Here is a 16,847-nt window from a genome sequence, read left to right as displayed (position 1 = left end):
CACAAACCAGAAGCTTGTCATATTTAGGAACAACATCAGCTAAAAACTCAGAGAACTCGTGCATAAAATCTTTGTTTAGCTTTGGTCAGCAAAGCAAAATGTTTTTTTTTTTCTTCTAAATTTCAGATTTAACCTACAGGGGGGGAAATCAACTCATTGCAATATTTTCAAAGTAGCCCAATTCTGTGGGAAAACCATGGATTTGGCAACCCTGCCCATCCTCGTGCCCGTACATACATTAATAGCAAAGATATGTTAATGTCAGAAGGAGGGGAAGTTTGTGTTTTTTTATTAAAGATTGAGTGCATATTAATAAAAAATGTGCAGATAAATCAAATATACACTGCAAAATTCCATAAAAAATAAGAATAGTTATTAAAGGGTTAGTTCACACAAAAATGAAAATTATGTCATTAATGACTCACCCTCATGTCGTTCCAAGCCCGTAAGACCTCCGTTCATCTTCGGAACACAGTTTAAGATATTTTAGATTTAGTCCGAGAGCTTTCTGTCCCTCCATTGAAAATGTATGGACGGTATACTGTCCATGTCCAGAAAAGGTAATACAGACATCATCAAAGTAGTCTAAGTGACTACAGTGGCTCAATGTTAAGTTTATAAAGCGACGAGAATACTTTTTGTGCTCAAAAAAATAAATAAAAATAACGGCTTTATTCCACTATTCATTTCCTTCTCTCTGGGCCTCGAGTGAGTTCTCCACCCCACCCTCTCCATGTAATCTAATGGGACGTGAGACAAACTAAACAATCAAATTACACTTATTTAGTTAGTTTTTTTTTTCATGCTGATGTAAGTTCAAGTGTTCTTTTTTTTTATTATTTTGTTTTTAGTTAGTTATTTACTGCTATAAAAATGGGGGTGTGACCTCATGATTGAGAGCTGAGATTGACATCTTTTCTAAGCTTCTATGAGGCACAGACAGACTTTTTTCGGGAACTTCTGGAGGAGATTTGAGCTTTAACTTTCATTTCTACTGTTCCATAATGGTTTATTTCACACCGACATAATCAGTTGTTCTGCAGTAAACTGTACTAACTGATTCTGCGGGAGAGTGGGCGGGGCCTTGATAATGCAGCTCCACTTCATGCTCACTACTGCGCGAGTCTGCGTAATCAGCGCAAGATGTCAGCGCCATATTGGGACATTGGCGGCTTCGCTTTTGTACAATGGAAGAGAGTGAAGGTGTCTTCCATCTTTTTTTACAGTCTAAGGGCCGTTATCATATCACTGTGGTGATAGTGCCACCTGTTTGTGAAAACATGTAAAAACTGTAGTAAGTAATTTTATGCTATGGGCAAACAACATAGGCTACATATGGCATATGGCAATGACATTGGTTTGGCTTTGCCCCGTAATTGCTGCTATATTGTTATTAGTCACCATATTATTTTTACTTCTGTTTTGCATTGTGTTTTTGTTGTCTTGGCCCTTCCTCATGACGTCTTCACAATTTGGTTTTGAAGAGGGTTGCAAAACACAAATGTTTACTCCAAAAAATAACAGAGGTCCCCAAAATAGTCATTTTTAATTAGTGGTGAGCTGAGCGGTTTCAGCAGTGAGTGCAATATGGCAGTGGGGAAGTTTCTAGGGCAAGTGAGTGAAGCCAGTTATAGTGGCCAGTCTGGTGAAGGAACAGTTGTTGGCACGTGACTGTTGGTGCTGTTCCAGATCACCAGATACAAACAGTTGCTGACTGAGAGAGAAACATTCTGCTCTAGAAGTGACATTTGCACCCTCAAGAAGCTGCAGTGAAACGTTTTTTTTAAGACGTTAAGAATTTAACCATTGTGCTTTAAAATTGTAACTATATCTAGAGGAAAATTATCACAGAGTCAAATTTAGAAGACTGGCAGATGGAGGAATGATATCATGGCGATTAGGGAAACCATCAGATGGGAGGTCTGTAGAACACTTCATTGAGTTCAGTTTGATCTTGCCCTAAGACAGTGTACTTGCCCTATTTTATATTATTGCCCTAAGAAAACTTGAAAGGCTTGAAAGGCTCTGCTAGACACAGTGCATTACTGTAAAAACAATTCCACCATTTTTACAAAAAAAAAAGAACAATTCTGTAAAAAAAACAACACAGTACAAATGTAAACATTTACAGAACAACCAGTATGATGGACATATACTTCTCTCGAGTGTTTTTTGATCCCATCACGCCTTGAAGGTTTGACATATTGCATTAATTATATTTAAATTAAAGAGTGTTATTGAAATATTTTATATTCTAGCAATGATAAAACTGTGCTAGAGGATGGGCTCTAGTACGGAGCCTCTGAGCTATGCTGGCATATTTTCAGTTTTGAGATATGGTCATTGGGCTACTTTGATTGGCAGTTGGGAAAGTTTTGTTACGTATACCTGGCAACCCTGGGGCTGGGCAATAATCTCTCCTCTCAAACAGCCTGTCACGCATATGAGATCACAGAAACGACAATGGTCCAATCAATTCCCGATGATCAAAATCAAGTCTTGTCCAACCTTTTTTCTCTTTGACAAAAGACGATCATAATTTCCAATTTGTGGCAAACAAATACGCCAAACCATTGCAAAAATAGAGTTTTTTTTTTTTTTTAGCAAATGTATGTTTTGTTTAGTAGTTGCAGATAAAATAACTGACATTAGATTAAATCATAGTTTCTCTAGCAAAATGTGATTTATTTTAACCTGCTAAATTCAAACCATTATGCTAATTTGTCTAGCTAAACACTGACAGGGGTGCGGTGAGTTGTAGACTGACATTTCAAAAAAAAAAGTTACACCCATCCCCTAACATACAACTGTAATTCTGTGGTTCTCTCAGGAACAGGCAGGAGATTCAGTTTAACAGAACAAACTTACACTTTTAATATACATAAGCAGGAACTGGCAGACAGGTAAGCATGTTAGAGCAAAATTACGTAGATCGGACAAACAACTAATAATGATGGTGACCATGGTAACAAAGGAGTGACGGGAAAACATGTGACTAATGAAAACAAACTGACATAACGCCCCCACTGAGTAGGCATGACCTCACGCAGTAAGAACATAAACAGATGAGGGAGGAGGTTTTGGAGGCGGGTGAGGAGCTGGAGAAGGGCAGGTGATGGCAGGATGACGATCCCCTGGTGGTGACGGTGGAGATGGTCTGCAAGCACAGACCCAGAGCTCCCCAGGGCCAACAGACCACGGAGTCGAGAGTCGAGAGAGGGAGGAGTCCAGATAGGGACGACCGACAGAAAAAAGAGCCGGTGGATCTACAGACGCAGACCGAGGTTTGAGGGAGCTGAGAGACATCGCTGGTGCAGGAGACCCAGGCAATGTCGGTGACAAGCGTCGTAGGTGGAGCCAGAGTACCCGAGGGCTGGGGCAGCAATGGTGTGAGCAAGGACAGAGGCAATGCTGACAGGAAGGAGGAACCTGCTGCAGCAGAAGGGGTGGAGGGACGGAGCACAGTGGATGGCCCGAAAGTCCATGGCGGAAGTGGTGAGACAACTGACCAAGGGGGAGCCGGTGGGACGAGGGAATCTGGAGGAGCCACTAGACTGAGGGTCTCTGGTAGAGCCAAAGTTGGGAGCAGCCAAAACTGAACCGACAGGTCGAGATGGAGCGAAGAGATCCGAGGCCGGAAGCGGAGCCGAAGGATCCTCCTGGATAGGCGCTGCTGGTGGTTGCTAGACGTCAATGCAGGGACTCCCCAGAGATGGCACAGGGCTGCACGCATCCAGCAGCAATGGGACTGGAGAACTGGCTGAGCTCTGCAGTGGTGATGAAACGAGACTTGAGATGACAAAGGTAATCATGAAACAGCTCACACCGGATAGAGCAAAAAAAAAAAAAAAAGTGTTCACAGTTCTCAAAGCTCTTTTTGAGTAATATAGATGATTCAGATAGCGTGGGAGACAGTAGCCCATCGAAGTCTATCAGCCAGTCCTCCGTCTCAGTTCCCTCGGCCACTGGTGTCTCGGGCTCACACTCCTGTTCAGATCCGCGCTGGGGCACTGCTTCCGGGGCGCTGGCAAGCTCTGTCCTCTTATCCTCGGGCTCTGGCTCACTCGTCGCGGTGGGTGGTGCCGCTCGATCTGTGGGGGGCTCACGTGACTTCTCCGTGGTCAATGGTGGTAAAACGGGCTCTGGATCGGGGCACAATGCTCTCCAGACACCTCATGACAGCTTCCGTCCAACTCAGTCCGGTGGTTCCTGGAAAGTTGATTGTGTTGTGGAAGTTCGCCCCGATCCAGAACAGGTTCTTTAGGGTCTCGGCATCCAGGGAGCTGGTGACGGCCAAACAAACAAAATCTTTGAAAAAAGAAAAGAAATTATGGCCCTCCTGAGCAGGACGATAAACTTTGCCCGTTTGTCCATATTTGGCAGTCCAATCATCTGTCACGGTGGGTTGCAGGAAGGCAGATGAAGAAGACCATCATTTCAAATACAAAGTTTTAATTACAATCTAGAAGACAGGCAAACAGGTTGATCCACACACACTTAACATAACAGAGATCGGACAAACACTGACTGAACTGAAGGAACTCAAATGCAAACACAGATGATGATAATTAAGTGAACACAGGTGACACAGATGAACCGATAATTACGGTGATGAAGACACATGACAACTGAAGACAGGCAGACAAGTCCAATGAAAACAAACTAAACAGAACACAACTGTGACAACAACTAACAACAGTTTCTTTTTACTAACATATAAAATGCCTAGACATTGGAAAAGAAAGGTAGACAGAGGTGAAAAAAAACTGACAAGGTTTCAAAGGACAGGTCAGTTTGATCAGTTGCGAAGACGTTGAAAGCCAATGGAGGATTCTGAGACTTTAGAGCAGGGGTGCCCAATCCTGCTACTGCCGATCGACTGTCCTGCACAGTTCATCTCCAACCCTAATCAAACACACCTGAAGCAACCAATTAAGGTCTTCAGGATCACTTGAAAATTAAAGGCAGGTGTGTTTGATTAGGGTTGGAGATGAACTGTGCAGGACAGTCGATCGACAGGAGCAGGATTGGGCACCCCTGCTTTAGAGTAACAAAAACTTTTATGTTGTCTGGAGCCATTTGGCAGCTCAAAGCCAAAGGAAGTGTGGGTAAAATGTGCCCTATGCAGTCTCTGGGTCCACCACTCTATGGTTAACAACATTCATTTGTCACCATTGTGACTCTGATTGGGAATATTCACACATTGACAAACTCACATGACAGTGTTTTTTGTTAGACCTACATTTTCTTTACACAGTGGAGTCAAGCATTCATTAAGCATAAATACTGTTATGGAAGTTTGTTCTAGAAGACTAATTAACAGACACATGCACACACTACTGAATCTAACATAAAGTGGATTTGAGTCATGGTCACAGAAAGAGAGACATTGTTTTTTATTGTTCTTTTGAATTGCTTCAATAAACTAGTTTTTTAAAGCATATATATTGCATAATGTGTTCTTTGTTTTTGCTTCTTTTGTCTAATAGTTACTAATTGTAACTGACCCCAGCATGTGTTACATCCTACCCTGGTAGTGGGGTAGATTGTAACTAAAGCCAAGTTCAGACTACAGGATTTTAAGCCAGATTTAAGCCCGATTTGCAAATCGTTGAGCTTGCCGACAGGTCGGGGTGTTATCGCGTGCAAATCGCGGGGGATTAGCGGGCGATGAACACTCGCCAATCTGTTAGTATGAAAGAGCCAACAACGCATCAAAGACGCTCGCAGACGCCTCGCAGACGCGTCGCCGAGCCCAGAAAAATATCTAGCATGCTAGATATCTGGAGCTGTCGCACGACTCAACCTCATGTGATGTCATGAGCTACAGCCAATCAGAGCAAGGCATGGGTTGAGGTCACCGGGTAAATACGCGGTTTTCAAAGAAACACGGAAGCAAATCATCACGCAAACAGTTTGCAGCACTAATTTCTGTCTGACGTCCATATTCAAACAAAGACTCGCGTGTTGTTTTCTTCTTCGTCTTCTTCGCTGGGTAGTGGCGCACGTGCTGTTTCGCGTCATTTCCAGTTTGTTTATCGCGTGATTTTTCGTGGCAAAACGTGGTTTGTAGACAAGATAGAATCGTTGGGTGACAGAGTTGTTGTCAACTCGTGTAGTGTGTTACCTCCTGTTGCGGATCAATCACGCTGTGTCATGTGGTGTGAACAGCTCAACAACTTGAACACTCCTGATTTCACAGAGAGCAAGTCATGTAGTGTGAACCGCACAGTTCAGCCTGACGTTTTAAAGTCATGTAATCTGTACGACCCTTAAGGCACACCATGGGCCCTATTTTAATTATCTAAGCGCATGGTCTAAAGCGCAGGGTGGCAAGTGCACTTGAATCCACTTTTGCTCATTTAACAAGGGAAAAAATGGTCGGTGCGCCCAGCGCATGGTCTAAAAGGGTAGTCCATATTCTCTTAATGAGTAATGGGTGTGTTTTGGGCGTAACGTGGAAAAAAAAACAATCAGATTGTAATTTCCCATTCCCTTTAAAAGCCAGTTGCGCTCGCACCAAGGCGGATTCACTATTTACATGGCGGAATTTGCAAGCGGAAAGACACATATATACACAATATTTATCTTTTACATTGTAATCCTTTCATTTTTAATATTTGGTAATATTTTATTTATAATATTTTATTTATTTTATTTTGATATTACGTTGTGGACCCACCTACAGGCGCACATTACTAACGCGTCTTTAAATAAAAAAAAAATAATAAAAAAAATTGACTTTAGACCAGGTATTTGTTGGTCAATGGCGCAGTCTATTTCAGTTGCCTCAAAATAGCAACGTGCCAACAATGCACCTGAACACACCTCGTTTTCCGACCAGCACGCCCATGGGCTCACAAATGGGCGCAAATGAATTTGCTATTTAAATAACGTGGCGCAGGACGTGAAAATGATAACCGCGTCGGACTGAAACTAGCAAAAAACACTTGCGTCTCGAAAATTGAGTTACAGATGCTGAAGCAAAAAAGTGTTACAACCATAAGTGTTACTCCCCTACACTGTCACATACAGTTTGGCACTATTCACAACTTTTTACCATTTGGATCAAGGGGCCCAAAACTCCAAGACAGAAGAACAATAAAAAGGAAATATGGGCCGAGCAGATGCCTACACAGCTTTGGTGCTTGGCCTCAAATAATTAAATAAAAAATTATTTAGCCTACCACTAAGTAAATAAAAAATATAAAAGTGCATCCACATAAACTACTAGACAATATGTCATGCATAATATATGAGCATCTGGGTGGTTTTTTTTGTGTGTTTTTTTAAACCTTGTAGACTATTTAGTGCTCTCCAGTAGTTAATTTTTCAATAGAATATACATACTTTTTTCCTCACATTTTGCAGCATTAAAACTCCAAAGTAATATTCTTCCAAGCCACCTCTATTACCTGCAGAAAGATTTCCTGCTCATTCAGATTTATGTCATATACCGTCCATCATAGAGAGGGGTCAACTAGTACAAAACTTACATGTGACACTAGATCCTGAGGTGCTGGTGCATGAAAAATAGAGATTTCTGTTGTTCCCATGGTGAGAATTGTGATGGCATGTTGATTGATGCATGCTAGAATACATGCAATAACACTGTGTAATATACTGAATTTGTAATTATAACAGTATTTAAAGAAGGTTTGCAATCTGCCTTAATCAGGAATAGTGTTTATAGTTTATAATTTCCTTTAGAAAATAAAATCATGGTTTGTTTGGCTAACATAATGCATTTAGAGTGAGCAATTGAGAAAAACGTGACAGAAAACAAACAGAGCTGATTGTGAATGAGTATAAATTTGGACCCACTGCACTAGCTGAAAATGTCCCTTTGTGTAAATCATTATTCATGATTCAACAACATGCAAGGGAGCTCATTTTATTTACTGTCCTTAAAGAGAGAGAGATTAACAACTCAGAAATTACTCTGTCTCCCTCTGCTGTTATGGGTCCCTCCATACAACACTGTTCATCAGAACTTTAGATTTACCAATGCTCTGTTAAATTACAACTGCAAATATTTCATTGAATAATAATAAATTATATATGTGTGTTTTAAAAGTGAGAGTTTTTTTCGGAGGGCACAAAACAGAAATGTTCAGAAAATAATTATAGTCTACAACATGATGAATTTTGTGCAGTATGCATGCCTTAATAAAAAAATAGAAAGTGAAACAGTAGATGTTATGACATTTGTCATGCCATCCTTATCACATAACTGGCAAAGATGTGATAGCAAATTCAAACTCAAAGATGTCTATAATACCTTGAGAAAGCTGTTGAATCTGAGTGAGAGTGAATCTGAGAGTGAATCTTTTAGCATTCACATACATCTCAATGTTGCAGGACACCTTAGTAATGCCTTCTTTGCTCAAGGCGGCTCATGGACCCATAGTTCTGCTGCCAGGTTATTCTGAGCCAATCACCTAAGCCATAAATGCCATGTGACAAATTACTCTGGAAAATTACATCATGACAGCACTGACTAGCTGATGGGACCACAAGAATCTGCACAGTCCTAAAACTTTCATTAGTGACTATTCTGAGAGATGAGAACTAATAAAACATCTACTAAATACCTTGCAATATATACATTTACATTTAATCAGTATGATTACATAGTGTACATAGTATACCGTTTACCCATTGCAAGATTTTTTTATATAAAAAAAAAAAATGTATAGATAGAATATAAATAGAATAGAATAGTAAGTGTTAGTATTAACACTTAAGTGATGGTCAAGTGATGATGAAAAAGATGTGTCTTTAGCCATTTCTTGAAAATGGCTAAAGGCTCAGCTGCTTGGTTTGAGTTAGACAGGTCATTCCACCAGCAGGGAAAAGTCCAGGTAAAGGTGCGTGAAAGTGATTTTGTACATCTTTTAGGGGTGGCCGATACTGCAAAATTTGGTATCGATCCAATACCAAGTAAATACAGGGCCAGTATCGCCGATATACCGATACTGATACTTTTTACTTTTAAAAGCATGCAATTGAACTTACATATTCTTTCCTGTAGGGTAAAGCAGTGTGTTATGATTAGTAAGGTGAATGCATCAAAATGCCAAATCTGAATACATTTTTGTGACCACTAAAAGATTTTGTGATTTGTGCTCTCGACGTGGCTGTAATTAGTCATGTGTATCGTTACTGTAGCTAAGCCATTGTTAATTTTTGCATTTTTTCGGACAGATATATTAACAGCAATTACGAAACATAACATAATATAATTGAACTTTTAACTATCAATTTAAATCAATTTAATTGCTCAAACTAATTATAATAAATGTTACATATACTGTACTGTTCAAAGGTTTGGGGTCAGTAAGAAGTTTTTTCTGCTCACCAAGGCGGTATTTATTTGATCAAAAATACAGTAAAAACAGTAATATTGTGAAATATTATTACAATTTAAAATAATGTTTTCTATGTGAATATAAAATGTAAAATGTAATTTATTCCTGTGATCAAAACTGAATTTTCAGCATCATTACTCCAGTCTTCATTGTCACACAATTCTTCAGAAATTATTTGAATGTGCTGATTTGCTATAGAAACATTTCTTATTATTATCCAGTTGTGCTGCTTTATACTTTTGTGGAAACCATAATTTTATTCAGAATTATCTGATGAGCAAAGTTAAAAGAACAACATATATATGAAAAAGATTTTTCTGTAACAATGTAAAAGACTTTATGCCCGGTATTGTACGATTTTGGGCTTGTCACAGACGAAAGATGACCAATCGTGCCGATTTCTGTGATCGTGTGATTTCTCCGATTCAATAGGTGTCATCATCGTCTACATACATGTCGTACCAAAGTTTATTAGATCCATACAGTGTGATTTGTAATGATCTTATAGGATTGCCAAAATTCCACAGTCTGTAGCAGGCATTACTGTCACTTTTGATCAATTTAATGCATCTTTGCTGAATAAAAGTATTAATTTTCTTAAAAAATGATCTTACTGATGTAAAAAAATTGAAGGGTTGTGTACACTTTTAATTTGTTTATTGTGAAATAAATGTATCAGGCAAATCTGCAGGAACGGGCCATTCTTGCAATGTGGTCTGTAAAGTTTAACTGATCATCAATAACAACCCCAAGGTTCCTGGCTGTCCCTGAAGGAGTTATAGATGATAAACCTAGCTGAATGGAGAAGTCTTGGGTTGGCCAAGATAACAAGCAGTTCTGCCTTCGCAAGGTTGAGTTGAAGGTGGTGGTCCTTCATCCAGTCCGAAATGTCTCTCAGGCAGGCTAAGATGCGTGCAGCCACCGTCTGATCATCTGGCTGGAATGAGAGATAGAGTTGTGTATCATCAGCGTAGCAGTGATAGGAAAAGCCATGTTTCTGAATGACAGATGCTAGTGATGTCATGTAGATAGAAAAGAAAAGTGGTCCAAGCACTGAGCCCTGAGGCACCCCAGTAGCTACATGTTGCGACTTAGACACTTCACCCCTCCATGACACCCTGAAGGACATACCTGAGAGGTAAGACTTGAACCATTGGAGTGCGGTTCCTGAGATGCCCTTTGTCATGAGGGTTGACAGGAGGATCTGGTGGATAACCGAGTCAAAAGCAGCAAACAGATCCAGGAAGATGAATACTGATGATTTGGAAGCTGCTCTTGCCAGTCTCAGAGCTTCAATAACTGAGAGCAGGGCAGTCTTAGCTGAGTGGCCACTTTTTTAAGTCAGACTGGTTGTTGTCCAGGAGGTTGTTCTGTGTGAAATGTAGAGACTCACTCAAGTGTCTTAGCAATGATTGGAAGAAGGGATACTGGTCTGTAGTTTTCTAAAAGTGCTGGATTAGAGTGGGTTTCTTAAGCTGAGGAGTTATCCGAGCCTGCTTAAATGCTGTGGGAAATGTACAAGGGTGAAGAGAAATGTTGATGATGTGAGTGAGTGCAGGTACAACTGAAGAAGAAATGGCTTGAAGGAGATTAGTGGGGATAGTATCAAGTGGACAGGTAGTAGGGTGATTGGAAAGGATGAGTTTGGAGACTTCTGCCTCTGAGAGCAGAGAGAAGGAGGAGAGAGTGTGTGTGTTTGAAGTCCACTGATTTTTTTTTATAAATATTATATTGTAGTTGCAGAACACATTGCTAATTCTGAATGGCCATCAATGCTGAAAAATGCTGGTGTAGTTAAGCAATATACCAGCTTGAGCTAAGAGGGTCATAATATCTAGACATGTACCGGTATACAGTAATAGGATATACAGTTGTGTTAAAAAAAAAATAGCAGTACAACATCAGCAACCTGATGAACCACTGTTATTAGTAGTAGTGGTATTTCTGCATTGCAAATAATTGACTTGTAGATGTAGTAGTGTACATCAGAAAAACAGCAGACCCAACTGTCATGACATGCATACTGCTTGTTCAGAGTAATTGACTCATTTACTGAAAGAGGCATGTTCATGATAATTGCAGTGTTGAGTTTAATTAGATAATTAGATCATTTTCTCATTCTGTGAAAAAACAGGTGTCATTAATTGTCCTTTATTAAGGAAGAAGAGATGCAAATGTTTCACACATTGTTGTAAAATATATTTCCTTCTGAATTGCTAAGAAAAATGGTCCGTTCCAAACATTGTTCAGAGGAACAACGTAATTTGATTAAAAAGTTGATTGGAGAGGGGAAACGGATGCTCAGCTAAAATGATCTTAAATACTTTAACATGGCAACAAAAAACTGAAACACGCAAAAGAAAACATGTAACTACTGTTAAAACGGATTGAATAATAGTCAGAATGCTAAAGATGCAGTCAATCCTCACCGTTAGTACTGTTTCAGTCTGAATTTGATCGAAGCTAACAACAAGAAGACCCCGTAAAGTACTATTGATGAAAAAAACGGCATGTGCAGAATCAGTTAAAATTTGCCAAGGAACACATCGATTGGCTCAAAGAGAAATGGCATAACATTCTGTGGACTGATGAGAGTTTCGAGTCTAGTGGTCATCTACAGTATGTCAGAGGCGACCCCCGGGTAGAATTCAAGCCACAGTACACTGTGAAGAAAGTGAAGCATGGAGGCTCAAAAATTATGGTATGAGGATGTTTTTCATACTAGGTGTTGGACCTATATTCATTGCATACCAGGGAACATGGACCAGTTTGAATACATCAAAATACTTGAAGAGATTATGTTGCACTATGCTGAAGAGGAAATGCCCTTGAAATGGGTCTTTCAACAAGACAACAATCCCAAATACACAAGTAAGTGGACAACACCTTGGTTCCAGTTGAAAAGGATTGAGGTAATGGAGTGGCCTGCTCAATCCCCTGACCTCAACCCAATTGAAAACTTGTGGGGTGACATTAAAAATGCAATTTCTGAAGCCAACCCTAAAAATTCACATGGGAACTGTGGAATGTAGCTTGTTCATCCTGGGCAGAAATACCTGTTTCTAGGTGCCAGAAGGTTGACTTGATGCAACGCAGATGCGCAGCAGTTATCAAAAAGGAAAAAAAAAAAATGCAACTAAATATTAGTTCAGAAATTTCAAGTGAAGTTTAATCTTGTCGACACTGCTATTTTTTGAACATATTAATATTCATTTCCTTTGCTAAAAGAATACCGCAGACTTGAAAAAAAAGTTGCTTTTATTTGGAATTGGATGTGGAATGTTTCCAGTACATTTGGAATATGGAAATAAAAGCTATTAAAACATATTTGCACTTGTATTAACGCACTGCTATTTGAACACAAATGTATCACGATAATGAACATGCACAGTATTGTTTTTGATATTTATTACGAATTATACCGATTTTTTTTTAAAAATCCATTTTATCCCTTGAATGTTTTGCCAATCATTATTAAATATTAGGGTCTTTAGTGACCCAGATCTATATCTAACACGAATGGATCTCTACCTGTTGCAATAATATAAAACTTTCCTGATATTAGAGTATCAATTACAGAAGAATAAAATAAAGCATATTTTGTTACCTTTTGGATCTTGGAAGGGTTCAGTTTGAGCAGATCAAACTATCACTGTCACTGTCCTCATCAGAGCTCATTTCCCAGTACATTCAGCATCTGGCTCATATTCACGATCTCAAACATATTCTCAAAACTATCATTTTCATCATCTTCAAAATCAATATTTTGATCACTGACAGCTTCTTCACCAGATCCACCATCAAGTGACAGTGACACTAATATTTGATTGCATTCAATACTTGCCCTGAGGTAATCCCTGAGCCATTTCAAGTTTTGCTGATGATCCTTCCTATTTTTTTTTTCTGCCTGCATTAACTATGAGTGAAACGTCACTTCATAATTGTGTATCAGTCGGACATTGCCACCTTGTGGAATACAGGTGAATTGCACTTATTCAATCATCAAAGAATAAATTATTGTTGTGCAGAAAAAATATACTTACACTGTTAGATACCTCAGGTTGTTAGCGACCCTATACAATTTTTACAAAAAATTCATGGGAAAATAGGCATTCTTTTGTAATTTTATTATTTTTTTCTTGTTATATCGTTTATAGTGAATTTATTGAGGTATACTAAAAAGGTTGATGTCTAACTTTAAAACATTAATGAGGAGGAGGGTAGTGAATGACTTACCGGGTCACTAAAGACCCGAAGTATGCATTTAAGGGTTAAAAATACTTTTCCCATCTTCAACACCTCTTCATACTGTGTCAAAGAGGCATGCACACTCTGTGATGTAAACAAGCCCAACACGGATGAGAAGCGCATGGAAGAACCCTATGGGCGAAACGAGTGAAGGAGACACGCTAAATGAAAATGCACATTCTCTCTCTGACAGCAGTTGGTGCTGATGGAACGGCAGACATGCAGCCATTACCCTGGTTACCCTGTCAACAAAGCAGCTACTTTCTGTTTATGAATTATTTACAATGGTGTTCATCGCACAACTTAATATTTTCTATTTATTTTCAAACTTTTTTACATTTTAATTTGGACCACAACATCCGATCCTCATCCAGAGTGCCGAATGAGACACAACAAGTTGCCTCACGTGAGGGACCCGCGGCAACATTCGGCAACTTGCCGGCACATGGCATGCTAGAGGAGTGGGAGGTTCGTGGGGGCGGGCCCAACGAAGAATCTCCCACTGTAACCCTCAGATCTCCCAGAATGCTAACCAGACCCACGACTCTACTACAAGAAGAACCTTTGTCTAGACCTCTGGAACCTCCATGTGTGGTCTCTGGATGGGACGCGGAGGACTTAAGTGAACTACCTCCAGCAGTAGTTGACACTATCACTTCAGCTAGAGCCTCCTCTACGAGGCTCGCTTCTGCTTTGAAATGGAGTCTGTTTGCTGAGTGGTATTCTTCCCGGCAGGAAGACCCCAGGAAATGCCCGATCGGCTCTGTGCTTTCCTTCCTTCATGAGTTCTTGAAGCGGAGGCTTTCTCCCTCCACCTTGAGGGTGTATGTTGCTGCCATCGCAGCTCATCACGATGCTGTTTTAATGGCTGGTCACTGGGAAAGCACGACCTGGTCATGACTCATGAGGTTCCTGAGAGGCGCCAGGAGGTTAAATCCTCCCAGGCCGTGCCTCGTCCTCTCCTGGGACCTCTCTGTCTTCCTTTCAGGTCTACAGAGAGCTCCCTTGGAGCCCCTTGAGTCAGTTGAGCTTAAAATGCTGTCTTTGAAGACAGTGCTCCTGACCGCGTTTGCTTCCTTCAAGAGGGTGGGGGACCTGCAGGCATTTTTGGTCAGCGAATCGTGCCTAGAGTGTGGGCTGGCCCTGTCTCACGCCATCCTGAGACTACGGCCTGGATACGTGCCCAAAGTTTCCACCACATTCTTTCGGGAACTTGAAAGTGCTGCCCCCAGAGGAGGCAGACCCAGCCCTTGCGTTGCTGTGTCCCGCTTGCGCACTGCATGTTTACGTGGAAGCTCAGAGCAGCCCTTTGTCTGCTTTGGAGGTCAGCAGAAGGGAAAGGCTATCTCCAAACAGAGGTTGGCCCATTGGATAAGGGATGCCATTGCCTTGGCCTACCAGTCCCAAGGCGAGTCCTGCCCCCTTGGGGTGAGAGCTCACTCCACTCAGGGTGTTGCTTCCTTCAGTCCGACGTAACGTCTCCGTTCCATCCTTTAGGGAACGGGGGTTACATTAGTAACCCAGACGTTTCTTGTATAAAGACCCAATTTATACTGTGAAAAATTCATTTCTATCAAATCATTACGTTTTTTTATACTCATTATTGTACTGTACTGAATTAGTACAGTACCATGGACCCCATAACACTAGCTTGCTCCCCTGATTTAAAGGTGCAGTAAGCGATTTCAGGTAAACTCTGTTGATATTTGAAATCACCAAAACAAACACGTCTCTAACCAAAAGGATCACACCGCTATCTTGATGTCTCCGCTCCCACATTCATGTACACGCTATGCAACACAGGCAACGAATATGGTGAAATCTGCTGTGCCTGCCACTTGAGGGTAAGATGTCATCAATATGTGAAAGCAATTTGTGTTACTATGATAATTTAGGTCAAATGTCTAATTATTGGTTCCTCTACTCATTCGATAGCAAAATTACCCCTTCCATCTCAAAAAGCAAACACTGTTTTCATGAACAGCTGGAATATATTCCAAATATGACAAGGTTAGTTCACACAAAAATGAGAATTATCCCATAATTTACTCACCCTCAAGCCATCATAGGTGTATATGACTTTCTTCTTTCAGCCAAACACTTTCAGAGTTATATTAAAAAATATCCAAGCTTTATAATGGGAGTGAATATACTTCACTATAGAATAATACGATTTTGAAGCCCGAACAAGCACATCCATCCATCATAAAAGTAATCCATGAGGCCTTACGGTTAATAAAGGCCTTCTGAAGCGAAGCAATGCATTTTTGTTCGAAAAATATATTCTAACTTTATAAACTATAATCACTGGCTTCCGGTAACGGCCGTACGCTAGTCTAGTTCCGGCAGAAGAGTGACCTCTGACCTGGCGTAGGCTATCTCTCTCTATTGCTCTAGTCAGACCTAGTAAACAAATACGCTCACTTTACTGAACAAGACTCGAAACGGCACTGAGAGGATGAGTCATTCGTTCATATGGAATGAAAGAGACGGGATGGGAATGTGTGAAAATGTTGAAAAGTCTTTATTGCAACTCTTAAATTAGGGGAGAGCGGGGCACAAAGTAACGCTTTTTGACTTTCTCAGTTTGTGTAAATCTACTTATGGTTCAGAGTATTTATTTTTTCCCACATTAATTTCCCACATGTCTAGTACAATTATGTGTTTTTGTTTTATTAATACAGTATATACTTTTTTCTTGATATACCCCGAAAGAATGGAAGTGAAATGTGACAACATGCCCCATAGGTGGGGTACATTGTAACATGTGTGGGGCACATTGTAACATGACATATGACAGCTTAAAATGTTATCTGATCTAATAAAAAAAATATACAAAACAAACTAAAATATTTTCTAAATAAAATACAATTAAAAAACTTTTTCATATAAAAAAATGACTATTTTTAATAATTAAATATAAACTCATTTTTGAGTTTTGATACGAACACAGGAAAACACAGCTACAGTATACAACATAGTTCAAAACAAATAAATAATTAGTAATTTCTGAACATTGACTCTCAGTCTTTATTCACCTTTTTCTCACGTTTTCTCAATAAAATTAATAAAAGTATAGAATATAATAGCATATTTCTAATAGGGGCACATTGTAACGTAGTGTTACAACATGCCCCCGCCTGCACAACTGGGATTTAAACCCGGCTAGTGTCTTCTGCTAGCTAGTGAAACATTGAAGAACTATCTCAACTGTTAAATAACATATTG

This window comes from Squalius cephalus, assembly GCF_949319135.1.
Source record: "Squalius cephalus genome assembly, chromosome: 3".
Taxonomy (NCBI): domain Eukaryota; kingdom Metazoa; phylum Chordata; class Actinopteri; order Cypriniformes; family Leuciscidae; genus Squalius; species Squalius cephalus.
The sequence above is the reverse complement of the archived record's forward strand: the minus strand, read 5'-3'. Positions refer to the sequence as shown.